This window comes from Phalaenopsis equestris, unplaced genomic scaffold (assembly GCF_001263595.1).
Source record: "Phalaenopsis equestris unplaced genomic scaffold, ASM126359v1 Scaffold000300, whole genome shotgun sequence".
Lineage (NCBI taxonomy): Eukaryota > Viridiplantae > Streptophyta > Magnoliopsida > Asparagales > Orchidaceae > Phalaenopsis > Phalaenopsis equestris.
Window position 1 is genome coordinate 475,118 of NW_018164742.1, and position 6,104 is coordinate 481,221.

General features: G+C 31.7%; 1 protein-coding gene across 2 annotated transcripts in view; it reads left to right on the forward strand.

The window, feature by feature from the left end:
- The window catches only part of LOC110025458 (receptor-like protein kinase HSL1), a 22,118-nt gene extending 21,923 nt beyond the window's left edge, over positions 1-195 (forward strand). Inside the window, exon 4 of one of the 2 annotated variants that reach the window (XM_020725948.1) lies at positions 1-195. The gene's annotated coding sequence lies outside the window, so the exon portion shown is untranslated. The other variant, XM_020725950.1, reaches the window with a different exon arrangement.
- Positions 196-6,104: the final 5,909 nt, after the last annotated feature.

Genomic DNA, 6,104 nt, shown 5'->3' on the forward strand with positions numbered 1-6,104 from the left:
GGTCTTTTTTTCCTTGCTGCTATGGTGATATATCACTTTATTAGTAGGTAGTATTTAAGTAGCATAAATTAGGATTTGGTGTGTATTTTTGTGTAATATATTCACCTTTTTATCAAGTGTTCCATGAATTGCTGCCTTTCTATAATTTTTTTTGTAAATTATTGTTATGTAATATCCCACTTCTCTTATTTAAAAGATCTGATAAATTTCTGTTTATATTACCCCTCGAGACCTGAAAAAAATGCAGTTTGAAATGCTGTTTTTGCCTTTAATACTGACTGAGGACATTTACATACATACCACCTAATTCTTATGCATTTACATATCTGACGTCTGAACTTTACTTCTTATATTTCTACCGTCCAAAGTGAAATGCCCTCTTTTATTTAAATGTAAAGAGGCTTATATGCAAAGTATAAAGTTTGGGTGTTAAGATGTATAAATTCATAAGAATTCTGTGGTATGTCTTCCATTAGATTAGTCAGTCTAGCTTTGTTTAAATGGCAATGTTTTCTTAAACAAAATAACAATGTTAATCATAGTTGTTTCACTGCGCATTTAACAAAATATATCTGATTGCTGAGTGTAATTGCAATTAGCATGATTAGCTTTTGTGTTAATCGTAGCTAGGGAAGATAATTTTACTTTTAATAGATAATAATCCTGTATTAGCATTCCTCAAATAGAAAATATTACCGCAAGAAATGGGTAGTTATTTGTAATTTGGGGTATTCACATGCATACCACCCAATTCTTATTTATTTGCATATCTAAAACATTTATACCATCAAAACCTTTAATATTGCATTAAAATATCACAATTAGAATCACCTCTCTATCAGTAGAAATCATACAAGACTGGCCGATTGCTTAGTTACTATAATAGATTTTTATTCCCTTGACATATCGCATCTTTCTAATGACTTTGATTCATCTGTATGCATATACATATATACATATACATGTATATATATACATATACATGTATATATATATATATATATTCATTTCATTCGAAGTAGATTGAAAAAATTATATTTCAAAATATATTAGCGTGTGGAGGGTGACATTAGACAATGGCGAATGATGGCGATGACGACGGTGGTGAGCAGCATGTCACCTCCCAAAAGAGCTCTTATGGGTAGTGGGCAGCCCAGGACTTAAATATTGTTTTTCGGCCCTACATCTAGTCGATGTGGGACTATTTGTCTGTGACATTCTACTCCACCCAATCACGTGACGCCCTCGTCACAGATCGGCTCTACCGAGGGTCCCACTGGACCATGGAGAGTCCACACACCTGGCAGGCAGTAATCTGCTTTGATACCATTTGTCACCTCCCAAAAGAGCCCTTAAGAAAGGTGGGCAGCCTAGAACTTAAATACTATTTTTCGGCCCTACACCTAGCCGATGTGGGATTATTTGTCCGTGACAAGCAGGTGGGCAGCGACGATTGGCGGCGGGTAGCTGCAGTAGCGTTGCCTAGCTGTGAGTGTTGGCAGCAATGTCGCAGTGACCAACTGCATCGACTGATGGCTGTAAAGAGCTGCGGGGAGCCAATAACGTTTTATATTAATGAATCACGTAAATTTTAAATTCGGTTAAATAAGTCGAATTCTAAATTAAATCAAAATGAATTAGGATTTAAACTTAAAATTCATGACCACAGCTATGCAAGCACTCTTGATTGATTGTTCGCATATACGTTTGCCCCCTCTTTTTATTTTTCCTAACAAAATAAAGGGGAATTTACATACATAGCACCTATTCTTATACTTATCGCACAATGATTGATGGTCACATTATATTTGCTGTCTTTATGATTATGATCTAACTGTGAAAACTTTTATCTCTAATTTATTTATTATAACAAAAAGAATATTTTCCCTTTTCATGACAGTTGAAAAATATAATTAATTTTTTGAAATATGTTTAATAAAATAACAAAAATATTACACATCCTCTCAACTCCCACAATAATCATATGCTGAAATTGGATCCGAAATTATATATTAATATCTGTACAGCATTTTTTTTTTTAAAATTAACTCCACAACTTAACACTTTTTTTTTTTTTGAAAATTTATTGCATCAAGACACCTGATGTAAATTTGCATCAGGTGTCAAATAACAAGGTGCCACATGGCAACCCGGGCTCGAACCGTTTATGTCACTGCGCCCAAATTGTCGCGTGACCCCTGTTATTGGACACCTCATGTAAAAATTTCTGTATTTTTTTTTATAACCTGAAATATGCTTGCTTGCACAAGTGTGATTTGGGTATTGATGTCCCTGCCAGCTAAAATAGTACTTTGGGAAATTTACATTTATATATACTACACAATTCTTGTGTACTACATATCTAACCCTTAAAATTTATATTTACACTTATAATATTTTGGTGGCTTAAATCTGTGCATAAAAAATATGTATTTCATTTTAAAAAAAGTTTTGATAGAGATATTAGTTTATGTTAGATGATAAAAGACTTTTTTTTTATTTCAATTAAATACATAAAAAATATGTATTTAATTGAGGTCAGATAGAAATGTACATACATATATTTATGAATACATATTTGCACATTTGTTAGAAATACTTATTTTGTTCGCTTATATGAACACGAGAATATGTTAAATCTTTTGTTGGATAAAAATATAACAAAAACAAAAGCATTTGATGGTCAATAATTGTGATGAAAATAAAGTTATTGTAAATGAAAAATGCATTAAACAAATAAATTAGCGATATATAGTATTAGACAAAAGCTTAAGTGAACACTCAACTACTTTTGAAATTTTTATTGATATGGGTTGGTGGTCTTTTGATGAGATTAAGGGTTTGTTTGGGGAAGCTGAAGCTTATCAAAAAGCAGTTGTGAAGCTACTGAAAAAAAAATTTTGATGTTCAAAAAACTGCAGTAGCTTTTACATATATATATTTTAAAATCTGACCGCAACTAGAAAATTGTCACTGTAGCTAGCAAGGACCAATGAAAAAGCACAGATTTCGGCAGCTGTTTTTTGAAAAAGCTATCAAAACGTAGTTTTCCCAAACAGACAAAATTGCAGTGTAGTGTCGCACTGTTGCCCCAAATGGACCCTAACGTGAAAGGCTTTGAATTTTTATTTTAATATATATACATATACGTACATACACAAAAGAGTTTGTAGTGGATTAATGAAGGATTAGAGGGTTAATAGTAATAAAAATGACCCGATTAGTCCAGATTGGGCAAGTTTGGACTGATTTTGAATATCTCTTTAAGAAAACAATTTAAGGTTAGGTAAATGGTTTGAAAATACTTATGAATGATAAATGCAGGATGCCTACTTGTGATCTTGAGTGGATGGAAAGATTTGGATGGGTTTACATGAGTGTTGAGCATGGAACATAAGTAGAACTAATATTATTTAACTCTGGTTGAGAGCTATGAGGAGGTATTTGGAAGGGTTGAGAGGCTTTTGCTATTTGTTTGTTAACCTTCGAAGATTTGTGGGATGTGAAGGAAGAGTGGTGAAGAGCATAGAACTGACGTTAAGAAGATATAATAAATAACTTAAAGGAAAAAAAAAGGATAAATAAATATTTTCACCCAAAAAATGCATACACTTGAAGACAACAAGCATTGAGCTAAATAAAGTAAGGTTTACTCAAATTACTTCACTCAATAGATGAAAATAATTATCATACACTGGCCCTATTTATATACCTTACATTAAGCAAAATTTAGATGAAAGGATGATAAATTCTTTGGAAGGAATGTTAAGTGGTCATTAAGGGATAAATGTGCCAACAACCTTTCTAAATTATTTTCTTATTATAACCAACCTATAAAAGTTTTCAATTTAAAAAATTCAAAGCTTTTTTAATCTATTTTTTTTTTCATTGGACTATTGTGATGGATATTGATTGGACACTTTCTTAGGCGCTACTTGGGCTCTAATTAAAAAAAAAAAATTAACTTCATTTGCTTGATCTAAATGATGCGCTAGATCATATTCTAATGCTCAATTGAACTCTTTTTCGTAGAATTTAAATCCAATAAGTTTTCTTTTAATTGTGGGGATAGGGTTTCTAAGTACAAGTCAAGTATTTATGAAAGATGATTTATTATTCCAAAGAAACTACGAAACGGAATTCTCCCATCTTTATTTTATAAGTCGTTGGAATGAGAGCTAAAGAGATGAGAAATTTGCATACAAATCACAAGATTCTTACGTATTTGCATATCAAACACCTAAATTTGGATATTTACAAGTGTAACATCTTAGTGTCATAAATATGTGTGAAAATATATTTCACTTTAAAAAAAAAAATTGTGTTGTAATGATTTTTTATCAAAGACAAAAATTGACATGTAGATCTTTTATATGGAAATTGATTATATAAGAATGCAAGAGTGGACTGAGATTCAATAACTCATTCAGTTTAACTTGAAACTCATATCTTGTATAAGCATTTGCAACTAACCACACAATGCTCTGAATTTTGCTTCTTAATCTTTTTCACAAGTGACGAGCATACTCCATGTTCAACACTAAGAAAAATATTTCAAATAGCTTATCCCAAACCTTTCTCTATGTTAAACATAAAAGCTAAAAGAGTAATATCAACAACAAATGCCATTGTTAATTGCAAAAAGAATCATTGTTAAGTTCTTTTTTATTACCTTCGACAATTTCAAGTGTTGTATAAAACAAGTCATTATTGTTGTTAGAAGAAATAGTAGATAATAAAAAGCTTTATCAAATGTCCAGAACCAGTAATGTCTAATGACATTCAAAAGACCAAATGACATTATAGTGTGATTGGCTAGAATCTTTATCAATTTGGTCTTTTGTTCGAAACCTAAGGCCTGATTATTTCTATAGAGATGACACAATAAGTAATCTGAAAGTGAGAGACTAAAATCTACCCAGCATAACCATATCAATTAGGAACTTAACTTTAGATTAGCCAATGTTCTTTATGCATTCGGAATAAAATAAATGATATGTATGCTTCTATTTGACGCAAAACTACATTTAACCTTTAAACATTTGATTCCTACACTGATTATAAACTCATTGCAAGGAGAAATATTCTTCATATAATTCGAAACTCTTCTAGACTTAACTGTCTTAGAAACACTTAGCATTTTTACTTTAGTTTTTAAACTACACTTTTTGGTAGTAATTACTTCTTTTTTCCTAGATAAATATCTATTGTTTTAAGTAGGAATTTTATAAGTCATTATATAAAGTTACTGTTTCTCTATGAGATCGATATTGAGGTTTTTAAAGAAAACTCTATATTATTTGAAATGATACGTATACTTGTATAGTACCCCTAGTGTGCACATCAAATTCTAAAATTGTATAACATATCATTTTGTACACTAGCCGCTAAGATATATTAGGTCAAGCTTTTGGCTATCTTTTGAAAACTAAATAACTGCGTGATTACGAGTCAGGTTAAGATCCAAGATTCCTAACAAGCAATTACTACTTTTATACAGACACCCACTTATAATTCTAGTACAGAGCCAAAAAATTGACAACGAGTTAACTTTTTTGATCTTCATAGTTTCATATATGGTAAAGATAGTTCATATGCTTGCTCTAAGCTATTTTCTATTTGTTTCTATGGGATGTTTGGTTGTTCCTTAACAATATCTTGAATCTCACTAGCAACCCACTCACATGTAGCCTGTTTGTTTCCAGCCATATTAACACCTAGATATGAGTGCAAAGCTTCAAATTTTCTAAATTCAAAAGTTTGAAGATCTTTGCATAATGCGATGATCCTGCCCTGCTGAGCCAAACCATAAGGAGAAGAAGAGGCGGCAGAGCACTTCTCATTTGTGCAAGGACCTTGCCCCTGCCGAGCCAAACCTAAAGGAGAATAAGAGGCTACAACATGTTTCCCCCCTTTCGTGTATGATGATTTTTTCTCCTCGAGTGGGAGACAAGGGATTTGGACGGTGCGTGATGGAGATGATAGAATGTGCAACACAAAAAAATTATGGTATACAAATAAATATCAATATTTATGTGTTAAACAAATAAATGAAAAAGAGTTAAGTAAAAGCCCTATTAAAATTTTTTGGTGAGTGGCCCTTT